The following is a 13143-nucleotide window of genomic DNA, read 5'->3' as shown; positions in this document are numbered from 1 at the left end:
TGTTTTTTCGCATGTTACATACAGAGTGTTTCCAAGGACGACGGAAGCGAAAATAAGCTGCATGTGTACCGCGATGTGTACCGAAACAATCCGGAATTCGACTTAGATTTAGGCATATTAGTTGAAATGCCGCCATAATCGCGATATAAAATTCGGCCGCAGAGCACTCTGAGGCCCTGGTGAGCGTCGCCGCGACGCTGTAGCAGACCACGGAAGTGGCGCGCGTTGTCTCTCCTGTTGGAGTTCCTGACTTTCATTTCGCGGTTGTTTTGCGATCGGAGGTTGGTTTCCGCGACAAGAAAAGTTCTACATGCTTGTGTAGTCTTTCCTGGCTGTGCTACAGCATGTTGCCGACTTCCTTTCGGCAACGCCAGGACATAGTGTTCATTGCACGAACGACGCACAGACAGACAGCACAAACACAGCGTTAAACATCGAGTGACGCTTATTACAAAGACAACACTACCGAGGCTGGCCCCCAAAATCCATCCGAAGGAAGGTGCCCTCATTCTCTCTAGAGTTGAGAGTCTTGCTGCTAACATTGCTGGATGTCTTACCTTGCGTTCAGCCAGGATATGTTTCAGAGCAAACACGCTCTATACCGGTCTGTGGTTGTTTCAGTGGCCGTATTGGCCATTGGCGCTCGACTGGCAATCGAGAGATGCGTAGTTCAAGTTCCGCCGATGTCCGACTTTTTTTTTTTTTTTTTGATGACTGTTATATTTCAATTGATTCCGAAAGACAGGAAACTTATTCTCGCCCCGAATCCGTCTATGCCTTAGACAGGTGAAACAAGACAAGTAGTGCGCAGACATATTGTTGACGAATGGTTCAAAACAAATCCAGAGGAGCCTTGGCTTGTCAACGAAGTACATCAGGCTGAAAGAAGGAGCGGCCCCTTCTATATTTTCACGAAAACGGAAGGCACAAATCTTTACCTCCACTTGGTGTTTCGGCGTAAGCCTGATTCCCGCAACGGGGAAAAAACGGAGACGAAAGAGCATAGGTACGAACCCATCTCTCATCGGGTATATCACCTTCAGTCTTCCACGAGATCTCCGAATCGAACATCTTGAGGCGTTGCTCGGAATTCGCCGTGTTTATCCCGTTCACCTGGGAGCCGCACACGGAGCTCGAGAGATATTTGACGTCACGCGCTCCTCAGATTTTCCCGCAATGCTATGCGGCAGCGGGCGCGCTCCATGGGCGATCGTGTCGGGTGGGCGGCCCAACGTGCTCGTAATCGTCAAAAATATGCCCATCCGTACAGCGTACTCGCAAGATGCTAGTGGCACCATAATCGTACGTAAGATTTACACCTTGTTCGGACCCCTGTTTACAATTGACAAATTTCGCTTCCGCTGTCCTTTAAGAGTAACCCATAATTATTTTTAAAAAATGTACTTGAGATAAAAATTAGAAATCTTCCGCGACATACTTGTGAAGGTTTTTGCCGCCCAAACAGGTGGTTTAAGTCAATGTACCTCATTAATTTGTCTAGTAGCTCAAATGAACTAAAAAAAAATCCAAAGGAAAAATTTCGTTTTTATTTTTTATTTTATTTTTATTTTTATTTTATTTTTTGCGCTTAATAGAAAGTCCATGGTCACAACACCCCATTTCACTCGCAATTACAGGATGTTTCACGATCTTTCCACCACACACACGGTATATCAGTCACGTCCACACTTTACTCTTTGAAATATGAGGACCGCTTTCCACGGCAAGACTGGGAGGTGACGCGGGTTCGACACCCCGCACTGGCTCTGGTGTCCGGTGTTTTCCCTGGGTTTTCGGCGGAATTTCTACACGAATGCCGGCACAGTTCCCCATGAAGTCGGCCCGCTACGCATACTAACCTCCCCCCCCCCTGTACCCCACTCCTTCCTGCTGTCCTCTCTCCATCTGTCCACGTCTGCACGCCGCTCATAGCCACAATTGCTTCGCGGTGCTAACACAGAATTTATTTTTAAAATCTTTGGAATGTTTAGTCACGAATGTTATCGAATGCCTTACAGTGGCCGTCTTTTGTTTAAGCTCGGCATGGTCTCGTCCCCCAACTGCGGTCTTGGTGATGTAGTTGAGGACGTGGATCATATAGTCCAAGACTGCCCGAGGTACACCCGTTGCACTCTTGTGTCATCGCTGGCCCGCCTGGATAATCGGCCATACTCCACTGAAAAGGTCCTTGGGTGCTGGCCCGCAAATCAGCTCATACCTGCCATGCGCGCCCTTCTGCAATTTCTCGTCTCGACGGACCTCTTTAACACTTTGTGACGCTCTTTGTTTTTTGTGCATGGGGAATTTGAGATTTCCCATGTGGACTCTCCTACACTGTTGCTTTTGGTGCCAAGTATTCCCCTTTTCTCCTTTTCTTTTCTTCTTTTCCTTTTCTTTTCTTCCCCCATTTTCCTTTTTTTTTTTGGAAAAGCAAGCCAACCTCCGTCTGGCTGACCTTTCCTTTCTTTTCTCTTCATAAACATATCCCCCCCCCCCTTCTTGTGGCGATGTTTTCATCCATTCCGTTTCAAAGTGTATAGATTTGTTTAGTTTCCCTTTCTTTTCTGAATAATGCGTCCTGGAGAAGCCAGTCCCAAGTGGCTCGAGACTAACATCTCCATTTTTTCTTTTACAAATCAATCAATCAATGTTATCGAAATGTCTTTCTCGCCAAATGCGCCCAAAACCCTTCGCTATCCATAGTTACCTTCTAGATTCCAGCTAGTGCTAGGAATTAGGAACGACGGGCAATTAAAAACATTAGGCCACTTCACTGAGACTGAGACTGGTCATTATCATTTACCACGTTCATCTTCGTGCAAGCCGTAACTATCTCAAGTATAGATATTCACGTCCACGCTGATGTAACAGTATAATGGAAACGCAGCCAACCTTTTGATATTTATAAAAGGATACGGATGTAGTATACATCTGACGAAAAGTGAAGGTTCATTTATTTTTACTTGTACGTAGATTTTACTTTGAATAATTTTCTTCCCGCTGTTGTTCGACATTCGTGTCGCAAAATGACGTTACTGTCAACTGGTGGCGCCCGTTTGAAATTTAATCTGAAATCGAATTGAATATTCCTTCTGAACGGTAGCGACGTCTGTCGGCAATGTTAAAATTCGGTAAAAGGCAAGCATTCGATGTATCTATGACGTCAGCCGCACCTCACCGTTTCTCGACATGTTTATAGCAAAATGCAGGATATTTTGTAAAGCAGGGAACGAGTTGATAATAACTGTCTCTGTGAGATTGAGATTGACAACCTCTTTGACACGTCTACATCTCTGCAGAAGTAAGTAAGTATGCGTTCTTGAAGCTTACTTTTGTACTTCACGCTTTGCTTCAAGATCTATAACGGTAAAATATAGATAAAAAAGCAAGCGAGCTGCTGGCATATATCCATGACGAAACCAAGACGAAGACCAAGACTATGGGGAACAAGAAGAAACGCATAGGTACGCAAGTTTTACGATGCTTTTGTATAATACTTTGTTTAAATATTTGGAACCCCAGAATATCTACCATTTCAACACTGATCAGTGCGTCGAGTTGTTCAGGCAATGTTTTCGGGCAAGATTTTCAGGCAGAGCTACGACGGACGAAAGTCTGACACATCTCCGTCCGCTCCTTCTTTTTAATTTGCAATAACAAAACACAGCTTCGTTATGAGTAACCGCAGTCTCAACTTTTTTCGTTACCGCCATTCGCTGCCTCTTTATTTATTTTTGAAGTTTTTTTTCACCGGGAAAAAATATGTAACTGGTGGCCTGCCAAACTGAGTGAGATAACAATAGTTATGCCTGTTTTGCTTTGACCTCTTTGTTTGTTTGTTCGTGTGTGTGTGTGTGTGTGCGCGCACGCGCGCGCATGTCCGTGTGCGGGCGACATTAGATCATCTTGATTGGCTGTTTTAACACGTCCTAGAAACGTCTACGTCATTGAGATTCTTGGGCAGAGTTGGCCTACAGGAATTCATGTGCCCCGAAGTATAATAACGGTAGTGTTTTGTTGGCGAGCGGTCCGCCTGCTGATATCGCGGTATGTTGCTCAGGGGAGACAACGAATATGCCGGGCCGACTTCACAGGGAACTGTGCAGACATTCTCTTTATATCGTTTGAGGAAAGCTCGTAGGAAAAACACTGAGACAGCACAGCCTGTGCCATATCGACACAGCTGAACAACCGGAAGACACAACCAACGAGATTGACGTGCTTTCAGTATTGCGGTTGACGCACCATCGGAGTCAGTTAGCGTCCCTGCCTACAAACCTCGAGTGTTCTGCCGCGTCTCGTTAATGAAGGTCAAAAAAAAAAAAGGCGGGGGGGGGGGGAGGAAGCGGGGTTGACAGTGCCAGACATAGCAGAAGCAAATGTGATTTATAGTGCTTCATCAATTGTCATTAAAAATCTCCTTCTTTCTCGCACTCCTCGTTCTTGAATGCGTCAAAGGAAAGCAGATAAATTTAGACTGATGAGCAGCTAACGTTGTTTATGGACGTGGGGGGAGGGGGGGGTGATTTTCTGCCAACAAATATTTGTTCGGCTAAATTGCAAACTCTATTTCCCGCGACCTCAGAAAGCGCCTAACTGCGCACAAGACGGTTGAAGACGGGCAGGATAAAAACGTTGTGAGTCGAAGCCAGATACAACACTCATGTAGCATGGAGCATCTGTTATCGTTATTTATTGTTTGTTGTTATTAGTAGTACGTAGAAAAGTTACCTGCAGTAAGCAAGATCCATACAAATGAACATGCACATACTGTAAAAAGGACCTGCAGGATCTCCACGCATGGAAAGGTGAAAGGAGACTCACCGGGAGAGCCACTGCTGCTACTACTACTACTATTATTATTATCATTATTATTTTATTATTATTATTATTATTATTATTATTATTATTATTATTATTATTATACTGCTGCTACTACTTTAGCCTGAGCTCAGGTGTGGAGCTCTGCAGCCATAGCAAATGAATGCGGAGTAGCAGGTCCCCATAGTAGCCCTCCTCGGAGTAGTAGGCCCTCGCTGCGAACAATCTCTCCCTGTATTTTGGCTTTACATATCCCCCCCCCCCCCCGGATCTCTATCTGGCAGCGCGTCAGCCGCTCGCGCATCATCGTCAGTGACAAAGAAGAAATCGTCAGTGTTTACGTACGCCTGTGGGGTAGGGTCCTGTGGCTACCACGGGGAAACATCCCATGTCATCATCACTTCTTCATTTATTGTTGTTGTTGTTGTTGTTGTACAACAGACAAAGCACATTAACCGCAGCAGACAAACGGTCGGAAAAAAGAGGTCACGTCAGTAGCTCTTACAAGGCAGTCATGTTGCCGTCTAAACACTCCCTCGCGTGTACTTCGATCGTCCTTGATTTTTCATAGCTTTCCTGGGAAAACGGGGAAGTAGAAAATATCTCCGTGCCATGGTTGCTCACAAAAAATTTACGAGCGCATTATATCAGGCCAAATTTACAAGCACCCGCTGCTGTGCGTTTAGGGCCCACTCTGCCGACAGAACGCCATCGTTGTGGCGCTTCGATCGGGGCAATTGAGTTTGTGCAAAGGGAGTAAACAGGCCAAACTGTCAGTGCTAGTCACTTCGCTGGAGCCGGCTATATTGGGTTCGCTAAGACATCACAGTTGTACGGACGAGGCCTTGATAGCGGGAGCAGTAAGTGTAACCCGCTTTTACGGCAGGAGAGATCTCGAAGCTGCTCTAACAGTTGCATAATGTTTACGTCCGGAAAGCCCCTTGGGTTAAGCAATGGTGGAGGTTAGTTTACTCTCCAAGATTGCGCCTCTTCAGTTCCTTTTTCTTCTCTTTATTACCCGGTGAACTAAGCTCGCAACGTGGTTAAAATAACTGGAAAACCAGTGATGGGCAGTAGTTTAACTGCTAATTAAACTACATTCTACATAGTTACAAGGTAATTGCAACTACTCAACGGAGAGTAATTAGAAGCTAGTAGTTAAACTACATTTTTCGTAGTTTCGGCGAGTTGGTTGCGGCTGAAACCGAAGAGAAGCGCCAAGCCACGATCCAAGCCAATCTAGGCAAAAAACATGTTGTGTCTTGCACGCTCATTGCTGTGTCTCTTCGAGATGGACTCTTTCGTTATTGAACTCCTCTATAAGAATGTCAACGTGAGCAGGCAGCAAAAACGTCACTGTAGACTGTAGGTTCTGCCCTCATCGCATCCTATATCTGGTAACGTCAAAAGCTAAAGGGTCCAAGTCAAATAACTTGATGGTTGTGCCAAGAAGGCATCAGTTTCTAGTCTACAATAGCCCTTACATCTACCCAGCATAGGTTTCTAGTCAAAATACACAAATGCCACAGTGAACCAATGCAAGATGGCACACAAGTTTTAGGGAAAAGTATGAATGTAAAGTAGTGCTTCCGTTACAATAGCAGTGCCAGACACCCGATAAGCCAGCACCATTTCACATGGTATTGTTTTGTTTAAATTTTGTTACCTTTCGAAGCCCTTTTGTCTATCTGTTGTGGGGTCTCCAGTGAAAATATACCTGAGAGAAGTGTACAAAAAACGTTTAACATTGAAGCCAGATGTAACCAAATTAAATATACAAGGTGCTTGATATTCCATGGTGTTAAGCACAACGTATGTGTGTCACAGGTGTTAATGCACCTGAACACATGACGTCTGGTGATAAAGTTTGTGATCCTTTTATGGTCTCTCTCTCTCTCTCTCTCTCTCTGTATACTGGCTTGCGCCATAATCTAGTGCACGTTTATCTCCGCATTGATGTTCTTAGGTGAAGGATTACGACCAGTGAGACATTTTACCTACCTCCCACAAACATGTATGCCTTGTAGCGAAAATGTAGTTGCAAAAGTAATTGAAACTACTTCTTAGTATTTGGAGCTGTAATTTAATTACTGTTTTAAAAAGTAGTTAGTTTGTAGTTAAACTACTTTCGAAGTAGTTACTGCCCATCACTGTGTAAAACATAGTTGCAATGCGAGCTCCTCTAATCTCAATATGCCATCGTTATTGAAGCACCCAAAGTCATCGTCGTTATCTATTTTGTTATATCTTGTTGTCATCTCTAAGTCCTAAGCAGAGCATCAAACCGATTTTTTTTTCGATTCAGCTCGGGTTCGGGTCCAGGCACAATGGTTCGGTTCCGGTTCCGCTCCAGGAGGACACACATATCGGTTCCGAACTGGTTCAAGATGCTCTAAACCGATTCCGAACCGGTTCATTGCACATGGTATATGCCCTAAAATAAACTGTAGGAAAGTTCCGAAACCTTTGTTTCTCTTCGCATGTCCTAGCTGACCGCAGGCTGGCCGCAAAGCTGTGACAAGAACGCTTGTCCATAGGAAACCGAAACTATAGAGCACGGTTGTCCGACGCTGTCTCCATCGATGCGGGCGTCCAGCTATGCATTTCAACTTGTATTGGAGGCTCGGGATGCAAAAAAATGTCGCATGAACCGGTCACTTTTGGAACAGGTTGATGCACTTAAGGTAGGTGAAATGAAAAACGGTCAGTCACGAATTCTCGATGCTTTGAAACCGGTTTTGAAACGGAAACCGAAATTTTCTAAATCGGCTCGGTTCCGGTTCGGTTCCGGCAAAAAATAACAGTTCTTTCCCGTTTTTGACTCCGGTTCCGGTTCGGTTTGATCCTCTGGTCCTAAGTGTCTCTAGCTGTCTGTAAGTGCCTGTATCTCTAAGTGTCCTATTTATTCCGACGGTCATTTCGTTTTTTTCTGAAATAATTTCATTTTATTTCTTATCTATGCCAATGCAAGGGTTTCGTTAATGCTGCTGCCTTCAGGATTTGATTAGACTCATACATTGTCATTACCGAGATGTCTTGCTTATTATGTGAAACTCCCTCGATGTTGCCATTGGGTCGATGAGCTACGAACACAGCCCACGTTGAAACCACGCTTGTACCCCTGAACAAACGATAAGCCGCGTCGTGGCTTATCCTAGATACATTTGTAGACCTCAATAGTAATCAATAAACGTTTCTCAGCGTTATTGATTTCACATAGAGGCATCTGCTTCTCGTCTGCAAGGAACGGCATCTCCTCGTTCATCGTCCCATTGATGTCCACATGAGATAAAGATATTTCATTGCACGGCCCAAATCATACGAATATATTTATTTATATATATTAATATATAATATATATTTATATATTATTTATATGTTTATATGTAATTCTCCATCATATTTGTGTTATGTATGTTATATAATAATAATAATAACAATAATATATCTTTATTTACCACTTTAGTGAATGGGGGGGGGGGCAAAAAAGTCCAGAGGATTTGACGGATGCCTCACTCCCTACAGCAGCGAAAACACATCAATTTGCAGATGAGAATTTACATAATACACTGTACCCGACATTCAATACAAAGGAATGCAGTGCACAAAGGGATACAATATGTCAAAGCTTATACATAATCAAAAACAATTAAAAACACACACATATATATATACTTATGTATATTATTTTTATTATATTTTATTATTACTGATTAAGCGGTATATTTATATGAGCAGATTGATTACGGTGGCCTAGAGAGGTTTAATTCGGTAGAATGAACCATTCTCATGTAGCAAACTACAAGTTCCGTCTGACGAATGAGAACTCGCATTCATCTAAACCGATCCAAAGACTCCTAGCAGGACCTGCTGTTTTGGAACCGCCATCTGCTTTACGTAACCCGTACCCCCACCCATCATGGTGAAATCCCGATGTGCAGTCAGTTCCCATCATATCCACGGCAGATTTCCGGTCATTCGCATTTCATCCTTCACGCGCGGTTCTTCCGTCTTGCTATACTAAGTGCCTCCGTAACGCATACGGACAGCTAACAGGTGCAACGTGTTAGCCGACATTTCGCCTCTGACTCAAATCACATTCCTCTGCCAGGACGCATTCTGCTTCTCCGCTTGGATGCTCTGGACAACCACCAAGAAATCTCGCCCTTCAGTGTACATGCGGCTAATGCAATTTGGACCAGGCCGCAAGAACAGGGGGCGTTGTACGCTCTTTGGGTGATGCAGACGTCATTCCGCGCGGATGGCTGCTTACTGGAATCGTGGTCAGGCCTATCGAAGCAGAAGTTGCGTTCGCGTCTGCAGTGTACTGATTACGTCCTTGCCGCCATCGGAGTCGACCTTGGTTTGAAGGGAGCAGCAGGGACAGTATAGGGTAAGAGAGCGCCCTCGCTTTCTGTTTGTGCATGTGTGTATATACGTAAAAGTGGAAATTTTCGCGAGGAGCTAATTTTCACGAATTTGGCGCTCGCCTTCTTTGTTCACAAATTTTGTTCAGTCCCGGAAGTTGTAATGCATCGCGAAACAGTCCCGCCGAATATTTCCGGAACACCCCGCACGGCGAATTCGCATTTTTTTAATTTATAGGACCGCGAAATTAACCCCTGCGAAAAGCAGTTTACAGCATGTGAATGTGGTAAAGTAATATCGATCTTACTCACGAGGAACCGAATTGCTGATTTTTTTTTACCATTTGTAATTACCTTTTTTTATCACATCACGATCACCATCACCAGTTGCATTGTTTTTATTATTTTTCCCCGGATGAATTTCGATATTATACAGTAGTAACTGCGATTTAGTTACTTTTGCAAGTAATTTGTAATGCACATGCAGTTACTTCCGGAATTATTTTACGAGGCTATTTTGGGATTCAACTTCATTTTAAATTCAATTTCATTTAAAGGCAAAGTACGGCATTTTTAATAATAATAATAATATTTATTTTGAACGGTGCCCATCAACAACCGTGAGGTCTACCAGATGGTGCACCAACAAGGTCAATTGCAGTATAAACATGTCAACCAAACAAAACCAACCAACAAAAACCAAAACAAAAATAGCAAAACAAAAGCAAAGCAAAACATCAAGAATATAAAGCAAACATCGGGAAAGTGTAGGAATGTGAAGTAAGTCAAAAGTGTCAATGTGATTGCGCATTAATGTTAAGAGGGGATGATATGAAAGTGGAATAAGGCGAAAAAATGTCAGCGTCATGGTTACGGCTAAGTGCGTTCATATGGCGCAATAAACGCATTCACCACTATTATGCTTTTGCGGCCTTAACCCAGGCATGTTACTATGTTTCTGCTGGAGAGAGATATCTTGTCATCGTGCTGGCACTCGGCATTCCATTTGACCTTTCGATAAATATTTCCGTGCGTTCTTCAGAGGAATAATAAAGTTTTGCATCAGAATTATGTAACGAGATTAACGGAACTCGGTGTAACTCAATTACTGTTCAGGGGAACTGCGTATTTAATTGCAATTACGATTTTTTTTTGTAATTGTACCTATAATTTAATTACTTCTACGAGCTAGAGTAGCAAGTCGATGTAGCTTGGTATCTGGACATTGTGCAGGAGAATATGCCCGGAGATTGTTCACGTAAGACGCAAGACGTTCTCGTTTCTTGTCTTATACGCTAGAAATATGGATGCCGAACAAATCCGTACAGAAAGCCCTGCTGAACTTTCTGAAGGCAGTGGACACTCACGGTCGGTTGTAGTGCAGGAAGCTATATAGAACCAGACCTGTGACCCTTTTCCTTCCCCTACCCCCTTCCCCTATCCCCTTCCCCCACCCCCTTTCCTCCCTTCCCCGAGCAACGTGCCGCCAATCTAAGCAGGCAGGTCGCTCGAATCCCCAGGTCAACCCCCCCCCCCCCTTGAACGTAGAAAGGTTGAATACAAGAAACCTTGGACGAAATCGGTAGAAGACTGGTTGATTGATTATTAAGACGTTTTGACGTCGTGTAAGCGTTGCTTGGTTGGCCTATTCGCCATCGACAGACTCTAAAGCAGGTGTGCCGAACTCATTCGTGTCCACGGGCCATCAATGTCCCGGCAAATTTTCACGATATACGGCGGAGAACGCGCGATGTCTGACCCCGTGATTCCAGGGCCCAAGTACTTCTGAATCGCTCAGCGGACGGCCTTCCACTGCTGCCAGCTCCGACTGTATAGAAGGCGACGAGCTTCAGTGTATATCGTGCGGAGGACATCAAAATGTGCTCGACGTCTTGCACAACACCGCGCATGGAGCAGTTTAGGGAAGCTGCTTTTTCGATCATGCGTAAAAAGCTATATACGGCTGTATGGGACCTTAAGACGGAACCTCTGGATTAGGGTCTTCATGGACCGAGGAAGCGAGGCTGTGGACACGAACGCAAAGTCTCAGTTTATGCTGATCAGTGGATGCCTTCCAGAATCCCTGCGCCACAGGTCTCTGCTTAGCCTCTTCGTTAAAGTTGACAACGTTAAGCGGGTGTCAATGGGGGTAAAATACACCTTACGAACAGGACCGGACTGATGTGCTCGGGAAGCCGCTGCATCCGCCGCGTCGTTCCCAGGTATGCAGGCATGGCCAGGGATCCACTGAAGGATGATGTCGTGTCCTTGTGCTACACACGCGTTGTAAGTCTTAACGGCGTCGTGTACGATTGAAGCAAGACCTGCTGATCCGCCCCGCGCTTGTAGTGCTCGCAATCCGGTCTGTGAATCACTGTAAACAACCCATGATTTGGGGTCTTCGTGTGCCTCTATAAATTGCGTCGCCATGGTCATCCCATGGAGCTCTGCAGCCGTGGACGACGTGCGATGAGACAATCGTGCGCAGCTCTCAATGCAGAGCTCAGGGACGACATATGCACACGTGGATCCTGACGCATTTGTAGACGGATCCGTGAAAATGCACACTCTGTCCCTCTGGCTGTGCATCTTGGTCTGGAGGCTTAGCACTTCAGGTCCCCGTTTCTGGTGGCACTGAAGGCGCCGATATTACAAATCGGCCTTGTAGGGTTTGCTCAGAAATTTTGGTAGCAAAGTGCTAGTAATATCAATAAAGTAAAAATCAGACGCAGGATACAGTCATTAGCGAAGACGACAAAAGCAACACAGAAACAGACAGGGAACGTCCAACTTTTAACATTTTAGTATATGATTGAAGGTAGAAAGTTCGACGTTTGATGATTGATTTGATTTTTAAAAGAAAAAAAATGGAGATGTTAGTCTCGAGCCACTCGGGACTGGCTACTCCAGGACGCGTTATTAAGAAAAGAAAGGGAAATTACACAAAACTCGACGATTACACAAGTTCGACGTTTCCTGGCTGTCTTTGTGTTACTTTTTCACTAATTAACGCAAAATAAAATGAGGCCTAATGATAACGCAACGACCGTTCATGAAGCTTGGGTCGAATATTTGTCTATTTGTAGCCCGGGGCCTCGCGGGCCGCCACTTCGGCACGCCTGCTCTAAAGCTTTCACTCGTATCTTTCCCTAAGGTCATCAAGCAAAGAGGCGTCATTTTAACGCCTTACTAGCCATGCAATTTTGTGTACATAACCGCTATGAGTAGTTGGTTTTGCAATGAGTGCATACATCTACATATACGCATATTGTTACCGTCAATAAATTTTCCTATTACATCTACATGGACTACATGGACATGGACTGGAAATCCATTGGGGTCTCCCCGCACAGGTTCGAATCCTGTCGACTCATGTGACGAAGGAACGGAGCGATCAGTGAATCGGAGAACGAACATATGTTTATTGCGCGCGCTGCACCTCCTCTTTTATACGTCACACATATACATCTGCATATTCTTCTCTATTGCCATCATCATCCTAGAAAGTGATTATTTTCCTGTTTTTTCTTTTCTTTTTGTAATGCATATATCAGTAAGGCGTTCGCCGTGTCATACACCAACATCTTCCGATATGAATATGACGGTGGGCCAGCCAGAGAAATCGATTGCCAATGACTTCTTGAAGAGATATGAAACGTGTTTCCCTGAACATAACGCAAATAAACTATTTAAAAAAAAAGGCGAGCTATGAGTAAGTTCATCTGGTATATAACATATCGTGGCACTCTAGAAATGTCGTTGATCCAGTCTCGCATCTCAGTCAAAAGCGTAACGCAGCGATGCTAGGAACACCAGGCATAGGGCTACAGTTCCCACATACAGCGCTTTGCTCTATAGCGCTGGGAAACAGGGCTGGATTGGATTGGATTGGATTGGAAAAGAAAGAAAAATATGGAGAGGGGGAAATGGGGCTGTTTTCCCCTCCTCGCACAGC

The 13143-nt window shown here is 44.5% G+C and overlaps 1 protein-coding gene across 2 annotated transcripts in view; it reads left to right on the top strand.

Moving 5' to 3' along the window:
• LOC135391056 (cholecystokinin receptor type A-like) overlaps positions 1-13143 on the top strand; it is a 121705-nt gene that overhangs the window by 48585 nt on the left and 59977 nt on the right. Inside the window, exon 1 of one of the 2 annotated variants that reach the window (XM_064621144.1) lies at positions 9006-9214. The exons of the other annotated variant lie outside the window; for it this stretch is intronic. The gene's annotated coding sequence lies outside the window, so the exon portion shown is untranslated. Of the gene's footprint in view, positions 1-9005; positions 9215-13143 lie in introns of those variants that run through there. 2 annotated transcript variants of the gene reach the window in all.

This window comes from Ornithodoros turicata, chromosome 4, assembly GCF_037126465.1.
Source record: "Ornithodoros turicata isolate Travis chromosome 4, ASM3712646v1, whole genome shotgun sequence".
NCBI classification, from domain to species: domain Eukaryota; kingdom Metazoa; phylum Arthropoda; class Arachnida; order Ixodida; family Argasidae; genus Ornithodoros; species Ornithodoros turicata.
Note: the sequence above shows the minus strand (reverse complement) of the source record. Positions and strands in the feature narration are given on the sequence as shown.